This window comes from Lepidochelys kempii, chromosome 7, assembly GCF_965140285.1.
Source record: "Lepidochelys kempii isolate rLepKem1 chromosome 7, rLepKem1.hap1, whole genome shotgun sequence".
Lineage (NCBI taxonomy): Eukaryota > Metazoa > Chordata > Testudines > Cheloniidae > Lepidochelys > Lepidochelys kempii.
This window is the reverse complement of record NC_136386.1, coordinates 72,017,431-72,030,934: the sequence shown is the minus strand read 5'-3', so window position 1 is coordinate 72,030,934 and position 13,504 is coordinate 72,017,431. Positions and strand designations below refer to the sequence as shown.

At 43.0% G+C, this 13,504-nt stretch overlaps 1 protein-coding gene and 1 long non-coding RNA gene across 4 annotated transcripts in view; one reads left to right on the top strand and one right to left on the bottom strand.

Moving 5' to 3' along the window:
- Positions 1–4,192, bottom strand: part of LOC144930744 (uncharacterized) — a 44,952-nt gene extending 40,760 nt beyond the window's left edge. The window contains exon 1 of the long non-coding RNA XR_013636071.1: positions 3,304–4,192. This is a non-coding gene — a long non-coding RNA (uncharacterized LOC144930744). The remainder of the gene's footprint in view (positions 1–3,303) is intronic.
- Positions 4,190–13,504, top strand: part of OGDHL (oxoglutarate dehydrogenase L) — a 109,578-nt gene continuing 100,263 nt past the window's right edge. For 2 of the 3 annotated variants that reach the window (XM_073353299.2, XM_073353297.2), the window contains exon 1: positions 4,343–4,468. The gene's annotated coding sequence lies outside the window, so the exon portion shown is untranslated. Of the gene's footprint in view, positions 4,286–4,342; positions 4,469–13,504 lie in introns of those variants that run through there. The other variant, XM_073353298.1, reaches the window with a different exon arrangement.

Sequence of the window (13,504 nt, the reverse complement as noted above, 5' to 3'; positions counted from 1 at the left end):
CCACATGCTCAGGGTTCAGCTGATCGCCATATTTGGGGTCGGGAAGGAATTTTCCTCCAGGGTAGATTAGCAGAGGCCCTGGGGGTTTTTTGCCTTCCCCTGCAGCGTGGGGCATGGGTCACTTGCTGGAGGATTCTCTGCACCCTGAAGTCTTTAAACCATGATTTGAGGACTTCAGTAGCTCAGACATAGGTGAGAGGTTTATTGCAGGAGTGGGTGGGTGAGATTCTGTGGCCTGCGTTGTGCAGGTCAGACTAGATTATCATAATGGTCCCTTCTGACCTTAAAGTCTATAAAATGATGAGGATGGTATGTTTATCCTAGCGTATATACCATGCTCATCACTAAAGTGTCTAAATGTTTATTAGGTATACCTGCTTTCACGTGAAGTCAATGGGAGTTCTGTAAGGCTTTGATGACACTATATCTTTTAATTGAGTTTATAATCAGTGTAACATGATTGCCGCTAAACAAGGTTTGTGCCTGCTTGCAATAAGATTAAAACTTGGTTAGTAACTATGGCAGCTAACAGTGTTTCATTCATTGCCAGCAGACTAGACTATCATATGGCTGTTTTCATGTAACTGGTTCAGCAAACTTTTTGTTTTGCAATGACAACAGGATCCACTAACCAGTTTGGCCGGTCCACCTCCCTCCCAGATCTGTGTGGCAGAACATCACTAAGTGCATCACTTCATGAACTGCTCTTTGTGCTTCACCCCTGGGAACTCTACCCCAGCTCTAAAGATCATTTCACAAGAGCATTTTAACTTAAATTGACAATACTAATAATTATTCAAAATATGACAATTGCTTGAAAAATATTCACGCAGTTGGTAGAACTAGTAAGATAGTAATGAAGATTTCTAATGTATCTAATTTAGCTGATTCTGAGGACCAAGAAATTTTTTATCTCAATGAAAAAATATGTTCCTGTATTCTAATCAGCAAAATTAGAGTGAACTATCAATTGCTGTAATAACCAAGGGTCTAATCTGATTCTGGGGTAATTTAAAATACATTACAGTAGAGGCTCATGTAAAACCTGCCAGTGCTCCTTCCTGTCTGAGATTTTGCTTATTACTGAAGTCAAGTTGACCCTGATTAAATCATTTTTTGTAACACACTCTTTGTGTAGAATAAATTATGACTCCCTCACCATCCTCCTTCCCTTCTTATCCAGGTACAATTTCTTCCATTATTGCATCCTACCTCAATTTGCCCAGAAAATTATGAAGCATGTGGATATTTATGCCATGGTGTCAACTGTAAGCTGAGGTAACAATTTTAGTTGGCTCTATAGATGATTGACCTTGGTTGCATGTTATTCTGTAGTTTTATCAAGGACAGTTGAAATAACAAATATACAACTTTACATATAATCAAGCAAAGTACATAAATATTTGTAGCTCGAAGAAATCCAGTAAAGAAGAAGCCTGGAATATATTCCTCAAATAATAATGACAGCAGGAGGAAAAATCAAAATCTTGTTGCCATACTATCCTGTACTGTATATTCAGGCACATAAAACAGGGCTAATCATATAATTATAAGGGCTTAGACATGTTTCCAATCATTTTGTCAAGGTCTAGAACTGTCTCATTTCATACCAATATTGGATAGAAAAGCATAAATGTCCTCAAAACATATTATATCTTATATGTAGCTTTTGGTAATTCATTCCCACTATTCCAGTAAAGACCTTGCATTTTAAATCTTCCTCCTTTCCTCCAATTTTCCTGCCATATTTCTTATCTACTCATTAGTCGCACATACACTTGTAGTCTATCTTTAATGAAATATTGCTGGGTAAGGATCAAAGGACCCTTCTATGCCATCTGTTAGTTTAACAGTGTTCTGTGTTTTGAATGAGGACTAAGACCAAATTAAATATTTGGCTCTTGCCATGAGTTTTGAAGCTAACTAGTGTTGTTAAGAAGGCATATAGTGGCAACTTCATGGTTATAACAGTCCTTGTATCCCTAGGATTTTGCTGCCTCAAGAAGTACTTTATGACCTCGTTGTTCTATGTAGATGCAAACAGGTTCATCTTTAGTAATCCCATCTTCCTTGCTAACCACCTGAAAACCTCCAGGTTGAAACTACTTTCTCTCTAATTTTTGTCTCTTCATAAAAGTCATCTCTTCTATTAAAGACCCTTTGATTTGAGCTGCATGTATTGATTTTGTTTTGTTCTATCCAACTGAGTCTGGGAATTCTTCATGAGGACTGTGCTCCTGGTTTTCCTTGCTTGTTCACGTATAATACTATTATGTTGTCCTTTACGTGACTGTAACAGGTAGTGACAGCAGAGTGTGATACATAAGCAACACTGCCTTATAAAGTTTTCAACTAGACACATTAAATATAGGAATACAGGACCGGTGGTTAGACATCTGAATTCTACTCCCAGCTCTGAAACTGATTTGCTGTTTGACCTGGGGCAATTAATCTTACTGGAATGGATGCTGCTCTTGATCGCCCCACTCTAAATCTTGATTAGCTCTACTGAAGTCTGTGGGCCTGATCCTGATCTTTCTTACAGTGTTTTTTACAGTCGCTTAATGCCATTAACTACAAGGGAGATAGTCTTGATTTACAATTGGAGGAGATTAGAATCAATCATATTGAGACAACTTCTCTGGCTTGCTCCTGCCTCTTTGTTCTGCTGGTGGGGAGTAAAGGGGCCAAAGAAACTGCTGGATGTTCAGAGCTAAGGACTTTTCCACTGTAGGGGAGTCCCCAACCAATGTAGAGTAAGTTTGCTCTTACATCACCTCACATACAATCCCCAGCATAGGTGCAAGACAGGAGAGAAGAGGGGATGTGACTAAAGCAAGCAATATTCTGGTAATCCTGAACTAGTGGATGACACTTTGAGAGCTGTCAGTAGCTGGCATAGCCTCATGACTGCTATAAACTGTGCTCGTGTAGAGCTAGCCTGAAAATCAAAGTGCACAACTGACTCCCTTGTTGGGTCACCTTGCTCTGAAGAGAATCAGAGAATGTGGGCCACTGACTTCAATAAAATTACACTGGTGTGATCAGAACTACACACTGACACAACCAAGCCTTTTGTGCCTCAGGTCAGTTATCTCATTAGCAGTAGCAAGTACATATATTGCTGTAGTGCCCCATTAGGACCCCATTGTGCTGGGCGCAGTACAAACACAGAAAAGAGACAGTCCCTGTCTTGAAGGTCTTGCAATCTAAAGCCATAGATGGACAAAGGATAGGGGATGAAACATAGAAGCAAATGGTGAAGAACTGGCATGGTTGATTATCAGTGATATGGGTACTTACCTCTCTTCAGGGAGGCATGGTAAGGCTTAAACCTTTGTGGCATCCTTTGATGAGAAGGGCTTGACAAGGTTCTGTAATATTATTACTAGTTTGATGGATGTTAGGAAACAACACCCTAGTGTTTGTGACGTCTCCCCCACTGGTTGTGGAGCAGAGTTCTGCCATGGCTGTTGTGGTGAAGAGGGGATGGCAAACCCTGAAACCCCTCAGCTGGAGAACAGGAAGTAAGAGTGAGAGCCCATCCCAAGAAAAACAGGGTTTCTCACAAGTGCTGAGACTGATGTGGGGTTACAGCAGCGTCTAAGCCAGTGGGCCGTTGAGGGAGAAGGAGAAGGAGGTGAAGACACCGCCATTAGGTGGAGGAGGCAGAGACAGGGCGAGTAGCTTGAGGACAGTGAGGTGAGCGGTGCGGGGGGAGAGGGAGGGCGGTGAGGGGAAGGGGACCACAGGTGGGAACAGCTGAGAGAAGAGAGAAGCAGGGGAGGGAAAGAGGGGTCCCCTGGGCCAGAGGGGACATGAGTTGGAGAGGGCCCCACAAGGCAGAGGAGGGTTGCCATCTCTGAGATGCAAAAACAAGGGACACCCGAGATGCTCCTGAGTGCCTGGGGCGGACGCAGTTTGCGGGGGGAGTGTGCCGTCCCGTGGGGCGGAGGGGGAGACTGCTGGCCGGGGGCAGGAGTCCGATGGGGCGAGCGGCTGGCGGGGGCGGGGTCCCGTGGGGCGGCTGGCGGGGGCGGGGACCCCTGGGGCGGCTGGCGGGGGCGGGGTCCCCCAGCGTCCCGTGGGGCGGAGGGCAGGTGGGCGCTCCCAGCTCTCCCGCCTTCTCTTGCCTCTGCAGCACCGCCCTGCGGACAGCGCCCAGTGCTCGCTCGCTCGCTGCCCACGCGGCCCCTCCCACCCATCGTTTGATGACCTCACCGCGCCCAGCGGACGCCGAGTATAGATTCCGAGCGCGCGGCCATCCTTCTCCCACGTGACACAGGTAATTGTCCCCTCCTCGCCCGCCCCGCAGATGGGAGACCCCCCCCCGTCCCTCCACCCCCCCCCGTGCTGGCGCTGCGGCGGTCGGGGCCGTTCTTCCTCAGTAGCGGCCCGGCAACTCGGGGGGCTGCGCCGCGCCGCGCCGCCTCCAGGACCTGCCGGAGCCTCCCCACCCCTCGCACAGGTCTGTCACCCGCCCGGCTGCCGGAGCGGCCCGCGGGGAGACCGTGCCCTGGGCCCAAGGGGCGTCTGTCAAGGCTGTGCCCCCAGATGGGGCAGGCGGCCTGGTGTGGGGAGAGGGGGCTGGCGGGGATCAGCTGGGCATTGCACGTTAGAGAAGAGGCAGGTAACTCCCCCTGGCTGGAGGAGGAGGAGGTGCAAAATACCTTTGTAAAGCAGGCTATTGATTTTAATGGTCAAGGCCTGGGCACCTCGGGTATGGGTCACTCTGGGCACAGGTGGGGCCTCTCGGTTTGCCCTGCGGGTGGGAAAAGGCTGGATGAAGAATAAAAATCCTCTTCAGAATTCCTTGGCCAGCAAAGGCTCTTTGGGGCGTGGGGCGGCATTTTAGGGATAAGTGCCTGTTTGTTAATGTTGCTGTGTACCAAGCAGAGCAGACTGCCTACAGTAGGCTGCTTCTGGACCATGGTGGCTAAGCTGGGTGTTTTATGATGATGGACTTGAGTTGCTGTAGTCTAGCCAGGTACGTAATCCAAATTAATAGGGTCACCTCTGCTTTAGGCAGTACGTATGTTTTGGACTAATGTAATTTGGCTACTACTGTGTATTCAAGTAATCCTTGATTACTCTGCATTGCATTGTGTGACCTCCCTATGGGTTGCAGCAGCACAAATATGAAAAAGAGTAAATAAATTGAAAAAGACAATCTAATAGTGTTGTCTATCACTTTAGTTTGCAAAGAGATGGAGACTTAAATGGTCATTCAAGTTTTTCTCTAAAGTTCATGATTAGAATACCGTATGTAATTACATAATACTATCTACTTCTATGGGAGGTAGTATGGCATCGTTGATAGAGTACAGATTTGGGTCTCAGAAGACCTGGATTCTATTCTCAGTGTGACCCGCTGGCTGATCTTCAGGAAGTGACTTCACCTTCCTGTGCTTGCTTTCTCATCTGCAACATGGGAATAATGATGCTTACCTCTTTTTTAAAGTGCTTTGAGATCTACTGATGAAAAGCTCTATATAAGAGCTAGGTATTTACAGTCTGGCACTTGGAATGGAAATATGTTTTTAATTGTGCCCTTAGGATTCATTTAATCCTGAATCTGTAAAGGAAAGTCTTCAATATACAGTTCTCCCCTTCTCTTATTCATCCAAGAGTTGTACTGAAAAGCAAAAGAGAATGGAAATGCTGATCCTAACTTGATTACTAGCTTTCCAAAGTGAGGGTCTTTAAGTGAGAGGCCTGCAGAGCTGAAACAATTAGAGAAGTCTGTTTAGCCTTTATTATTATGCTAAAATTTCATACATCACTATGAATGTTTTGACAATCTGATTAGCTATAATTATCCCATCTTGGGCAAGGTGAATAATAGACTGATGACATGGTTGTGTTCAGTGGTCATGGTAGGTTAATGCATTTACATTTCACACAGGAGATAGAGGGCTTGTCTTCACTACCGCACTACATTGATGCAGCTGCGCCAATGTAGTGTGTCTGGTGAAGACACGCTTATATTGTCGGGAGAGTGCTCTCTTGTCAACACCTCAATGAGAGGTAGAAGTCGGTGGGAGAGCGTCTTCCGCTGGTATAGTATGGTGTAGACAGCACTTTAAGTCGATGTAACTTACATCGCTCAAGGGGATGGTTTTTTCACACCCCTGAATGACATAAGTTACATTGACTTAGGTGGTAGTGTAGACAAGCCTTTGAAGAACAAAAGTGACTTTCGTTCTCCTTTCTTTCAAGTACTTGTCCTAACTACTCCAGGAAACTGGTGATAGTAGTAATTATTGTGATGCTACCAACTTTATTGTCCACTAAAACATACCAACTTGGCTTTGTTTGTTTGTAAAAGATAGGGTAGTATTTTCATTTCCTGACTTATTTTTTCCCACTATGTGTTAATTGGGTTTTGCTTGCATATAGAGGACTTCAAGTATTTATTGTGTGTGAATAAATTGTTTGGCTACCCCCTCCCCTAAAAAACGCAACCCAAACCATTAAGGGAAATGGATATTTCTACATTTAGTACAGTTCCTCTCTGCAGGAAAAAATAAGGATTTAGTTTTGCAGTGATGTCTGAGCATTTTTCTGAAGCAATCCTCCTTCCCTTCCCTATTCTCCTATCTGCTTCTGTGATCGAAGGCTTCTTATTCATACCTCTCTTATTCAGTTCAAATATCTATAAGGCACCAGCTTCTATGGGGTTTTTTCTACCTTTATCCATTCTTCTGCACCAACCATATGTTATAGAGAATTATGCTGTTGAGGAAACTCTTAAGAGGGAGTTGCATGGAATGCATTTTGAAAATTAACCATGCTAAGGGACAGATGTTTTTCTGAAGCTTGGGCCAGACTGTTAATGTTCTTCATGGAGACTTTATACCACAGAGATCTAAAAGAACCACAAAATACACCTGGTGTTTTAGGAGGAGAATGAGGTCAGTACAGTCTATGCCATCCTTAAGTCTAATGAGCAATTAAAACAATCAGTATATCAGAAGATTACCATTGATACCAGACCTACTGTGCCACAACCTTTCCCTTCCACCTCTGCTTCCTCTAAAAGGAAGATTAGACACAGGGCTGTGGTAATTGACAATCTTGTCAATGTCAAAAGCTAGTTTCTCCTGCAAGGGTTGAAAACTAGTTTATCTTGAGCTGTATTACAGTACAGACATGTAGGCTTTCAGACTTAAATCCCCTAATGCTGTCTGTCTTCCTCCACTATTTTAATGCTGGAGTGGTTTATTTTGTTTAATAAATATCAAGTTTGCTTTTCCTTCCAGTTCAGTACTCCCTTCTCATTTTTCAATCCCTGGTAGAGATTTAATTAATATTTTCCTTTTGGTTGCTCCTAACTCAGCATGCTCCCTTGCCAATCACTGTTTTCATTTCAAGGTTGATTTAGGAGGCATTGTGAAATGGAATAATCCTAACTGCTTCTTGATTCTGTCTGTTGCCCTTTGTGCTGGTTTTTGAATGATGGGCTCAGGGCTGAGTAGGCCAGAATGCTCTGTGATCACACTTGTGGTCTCTGATTTGCTAAGTGTTGATGCTGACAGCTGTTGTCTGTGCTGGAGAGCAGCAAGAGCAAGGAGGAACCAGGAGGACATTAGATTTATTGAGCAAAATTAATCCTTAATGTAAACCTGTTGACTTTGGAGTTACATCAGAGATGGCTTTGTCCACTTCTGTTTCATATCTGTGTAAAATGAGGTATCACTTTTTTGTTAGTCAGGGATAATATGTCTAGTAACATTTTTGCCTCCGCAATAATCTTTATACCGTCCTGGAGGACAACTAATTTGTCTTTGAGTTTGTGGATTATGTAGTTGTTAATTGGATTATCTCTTAAAATGGGACACTGACCCTCTTTTGAAATTTAAGCAGAACAAGTGGAAGATGGCTGAAGTCACTTGTAGACACCTTGCTTCTCTTTTTTCTCTGCTGGAATATTTAAGGGATACAATCAACTTGAGATCTAGTCCATATTTTTTAAAAATGAGGTAAAAGTAGCTTTTGGTGTTACATCTGCCATGAATACCCCGGTCAAGTTTTGTGCTTTTACCATCACTTCCTTATTTTTAAAATGTTTTTCTTTTGCAGTTGCTCTCGGCTCTTTGCTATAACAATATTACCAATACTTGTAGCATAGGTAGGTGAAATATCTTCCAATATATAGGTATGGTTTTTAAGTTGATAGTGACCCTTTAAGGACTAATTCAGTGTGCATGCTTTGTATCCCTGTATTTTTTCATGCCTTTATTTATGCATGCATACCAATGAGCAAAGTGATGTATAAGCAAGGATTTGTACCCACTTACCTCTTGGCTTTCTTGTTCCTGCTGTGAAGTCATACGCCTCATTGTGACGTATCCGTTCTTTCCTTGATAACACATTGACATGAGAAATAGAGGACTTTTACATTATGCTGTGGCAGATGATATGCTATGCACATCATTGCTTTTAATGCCATTATATTAAATAAACTATGTACTAAAAATACTACTTAGAGGTCTAAAAATATATTCTTAACTCTGCCAATGTGATCCCAAATGGCTTTGGATTTTTGTATGACTATCATCTGTTTCCAAAAATATTTATTAATTATTGGTATTACCATAGCACCTGAGCGCTCTAGTATGACTAGGAGTCTGTTTTGCTAGGCACTGTACAAACACAAAACAAAAAGACAGTTCCTGCCTCAAAGAGCTTACAATAAAAGTATATAATAACAGATGGGAGCACAAGGAAACAATGAGGCTGCGTTAGTCAGTTTGATAGCTAGTCATCTCAGCCTACCAGGGCCATAACTGTTAATTTTTATGTAGGCATCATGGAAAAGGAATTTTAAGGAAGGATATGAAGGATGATGTTTTTGGCAAGCTCCTCCCAAGTCTGAGGGGCATCACGGGAGAAGATATGAAGATGTTTGTTTGAAGATATAACAAGCTGGTGATGGAGGTTGGCATTATGGGCATATCAGAGTTAACATCTCGATAGTGAATTAGAGATGATAGGTAATGTGGGGGTAGACTGTGAAGGGCCTTAAGCGGATGTCTACACTGCAGCTAGGAGGTGTGATTCCCAGGATGGGTGGACAGACATACTGGGTCAGCTTGAGTTAGCATGCTAAAGTAGCAGTGTGGATGTTGCAACACTGGCAGTGGCTCAGACTAGCCTCTCAAACTTGGACCCAGGGGGTCAGGTGGGCTTGGACTTGGGCAGCTAAACTGAGCTATATTAAGCAGAGCCAGCATGAGTTTGTCTACCTGTGCTGGGAATCACACTTCCCAGTTGCAGTGTGAGCATACCATGAGAGTGAAGACAAGCAGATTGTTTCATGCAACAGAGAGGGGGAGAACCAGTGGAGGAATGCAGAGAGAGGGGTGACGAAGTCAAAGTAATGGGCTAGGACAACAATTTTAGCAAGAGCATTCTGAATGGATATGAGTGGACCAAGATTGTATTTGTCAAGGTCAGAGAGAAGGATGTTGCAGTAACTGAGATGAGAGCCCGAATGAGAGTTCTAGCTGTGTGGAGGAATAGGAAAGGCTGTATCTAGTAATGTTATGAAAGAATTGACATGATACACTGGGAATATGAAACCCTCATTGATGTCAATGAATGCTGAGGGCTCTAGGCATAGATACCATAGCACATGCACTACATATTGTAGGACTAGTATCTCGTAAACTAGCTTATCAGTTCCTTTTAAGATGATCATATTAGCTTAGTGGTCACTGTGAACAGTGGCAAAGTACATAGGGGTAAGGATTGTATTTTCAAGATGGCTGTAATTTCACAAAGTCAAGTTGCTGTTTTTATATTCATGTTTCATATTGGGAACCTGGTGTACTCTGACCTCAGAGTCTTTGCATGGTGACTCAGCATCCTGGATATAGTCTTTCCTGACTTCTGATCCATTATTAGAATAGTTTTTCTGTCCTTGAGATTCAGAGTGACAGGGCATGTTTGTGTCTCATGACAGAGGAGGGACTACATAGTAGGCCTTTTAGTGATGATGATACTCCTTTTTAGTAGTAATACTACTAGTAATACTCTTTGAGTAGTCATTAAAAATAGGCTTAAATAGGAAACTAGCTTCAGCATTTACTTTGGAGGGAGTAGTGTACCTTCTTAGTAATAAGATTTTTTGCGTTGCCCTACATCTGAAAGCACTGTTCAAACACTAACTCATCTTTGCCATAACCTTGTGAAATAATTACTAGTTATCTATTTTAAAGGGGAGGAAACCGAAACAGGTTAAATGGTTTGGGCAAGGCCAGCCAAAAGCAAAATCAAGGTTAAAATGCAGAAGTTCCTGGCTTCCAGCCCCGTGCTTAGTCCACCAGACAGTATTCCCAATTATTTTCAGTCGTTGTTGGCATGTTGATCTTACTGAGGAGGACTCCATTCATTTCATCTTGTACTTCTGTAAGCATGTCCTCCTTTTCTCCTTATTGATCTTCCATATGGTTAGATTGGTGCATGCTTTGCATTATATTCTTCCTAGCTGAAACGAGTAGTGCAGGTGAGAGTATTTGGCAACTGCATATCTTGTTGTTCGTTTCCAGTATGGCCACAAGGATATCCTTCTGTGTGCCCCTAGCAGGCTGAAACAGATACTACTTTTGCTCCAGAGGGAACTCTGTGCACACACAGAATTCATGTCCCCCACAGATGTTTTTTTCTCTGCAGAAAATGCATTCTGGTGGAGAGGCACTGCAATTACTCCTTTTGCTCACCAGTGGCTGCTTTGGTGCCAGAACACAGGGAAGGCAGCTCACTGGTCAGAGCAGCCAATAGGGAGGTGGACAGGCTGCGTTCTTCACATCACCCTGCCTGCAGAGCCAGGGGAGGAGGCATGGGATATGGTGGAGACAGTCAGCATAGGGCTGTTGGGGTGGGTCACATAGACTGGGGTTCAGAAGGGCTAGTGGGAGAGAAAGACTGGGATGGGTGCTGACTGGGAGTGGGGGTGCAGGGACAGGAGGATGGGGTGCATGAGTGGGGGTGCAAGGACACGTGGGGGGGGGAAAGGGGTGCATGGGGATAGAGTCAGATGTGCCTGACTGAATGGGAGAGGCTAGGGGTCAACCAGGGTCTGCATGGGAGAGGCTCCCCAATTCCCTAATAATCCCTCTTCTCTCCCCCCCCCCAAAACAAACAAACAAACAACCTGTTCCATACTTTTCCCACCCACAACCAGCAATCCCCCAGGTTTGCTCCCAGGCTCCTTCCCAGCAATTACTTCCCTCTCCCTCAGTTCTTCCATTACCCTTGTCTCCCCCAAGCCTTTGCACTGCTTCTGAGTCATGTGGGAAATAAGTTTCTGTATTGTAGTTTAAGTGAATTATTACTCAAAGTTCTGTGTTAACATGCCTAGTAAGAAATCTTTTTCAAAAAATATTTCCTGAACCTTTTTTGTTGTCCGTTTTGTTACGGACATACTTGCTGACAGGTATTTTGAAATAAATTACCAAAATAATTGAAACTGGCGTGTTTATATTGTGTTGTTTTGACAAATAAAATATGCAGAATTTTAAATTATTGTGTTCAGAATTTGTAATTATTGGGCGCCGAATTCCCCCAGGAGTATTCTTTACACTCAGGCTTATTCTTTAATGTGGAGACAGTGGAGAAACCGTGTATCACAGTTCTTGATCCAGAGAGAATGTATATCACAGTTGCCTGCTGCCCTCCGTGTGTGAGGTGCAGTATCCACAGAACTGTAAGATCTGTAACAATGAAAGGAAAAATGATGGTGTGGAATGCACACCGGACTAAATTGCCCTATGTCTTTCTTTAATATATGTTTGCCTGATAAGGGGATTTTGTAGCCTGTATCTAACAATGATGCAGGGCTTTCCTTTCTTTTGATAGTTGTCAACAGAGAAATGAGTGATAACTGAGAACTGTTTAAGCATATTTTACTAAATGCTCAAAAATCCATAACTGAGAGAGAGACTATACTGGTTTTAAAAGAAATCAGCCTGCTTTGGGATGAAGTGACATCAGTGGAATAAAGGGAAAGTTGATAGCACTGAATATAAATTAGAAGCTAGGAATTGTAGAAAACCAGTAAAGCAAGCAAAAGGACATATGGAGAAATCAATGGCTAGCAGAGTTAAGGACAATAAGGAGGAGTGTAAGTATATTAGGAATAAAGGGAACCCTAACAATGGTATTGGTTCATTACTAGATAGAAATGAAATTTTCAGTAATAATGTAGAAGGCAAAAGTGTTCTAATATATATTTCTGTTCTGGTTTTAGAGAAAAAGGATGTTTTAAATAATTAAAAACTGGCTGATAGCTCTCAAAATTAAGTGTAGGCAGGGAATCTTCATAATCAAAGCTGGTGTGTTTCTAGGGGTGTCCCTCAGGGGTCAGTTCTTGGCTGTATGCTATTTATCATTTTTATTAATGATCTGAAAGAACTCACAAAATAATGACTGATAGAGTTTGCAGATGAAACACAGATTGGGGGAGTGGTAAGTAATGAAGAAGGCAGGTCACTGATACAGAGCCATCTGGATTGCTTGATAAGCTGGGTGCAAGCAAACAATATGTGTTTGAGTATGGTAAAAGGAAAAGTCATACATCTAGGAATAAAGAATACGGGCCATACGTACTCTGACCTGGGAAGCAATGACTTTGAAAAAGACTTGGGGGTCATGGTGGCTAATCAGCTGAATGTGAGTTCCCATTGTGATGCTGTGGCCAAAGAGGCTAATGTGATATAGAAACAGGGGAGTATTAAATAGGAATAGGGAGGTTGTATTACCTCAGCATTTGGAACTGGTGCAACTGCTGCTGGAATATTGTGTCCTGTTCTCATGCCCCCAATTCAAGAAGGATGTTGACAAATTGGAGAGAAGAGCCATGAGAATGATTAAAGGACTGGAAAAACATGCCTTATAGTGATATACTGAAGGAGCTTCCTCTGTTTAGTTAACGAAAAAGGAAATTGAAGAGGTGATTTGATCAGTGTATACCTACCTAGGTGGAGAATAGAAATTTGATAATAGAGGATCTTCGATCTTGCAGGGAAAGGTTTAACAAGATCCAATAGCTGGAAGTTGAAACTAGACAAATTCAGACTGAAAAAAACATTTTTAACAGTGAGGGTAATTATCCATTAGAACAGTTTACCAAGGGCTGTGGTGAATTCTCCATCACAAGATTGGATGTTTTTAAAAAGAGAGATAGGCCATTGGACTCCATTGTATTAATTTGTTTGAATTAGACCATGTTGTGCAGAACGTCGGACTAGAGAATCACAATGGTCCCTTGTGATGGGGTGGACTAGGCCCAGAGGCCCCCGCTACACCTGTCCCAGGACAGGAGCAGTGAAGCAAAGTCTTCAAAATGTGAGTTCAATCCCTGAGGGGGCCATTTAGGGATCTGGGGCAAAAATTGGACATTGGTCCTGCTTTGAGCAGGGGGTTGGACTAGATGACCTCCTGAGGTCCCTTCCAACCCTGATATTCTATGATTCTAAGTGGCTTAGAAAGACTATTCAGG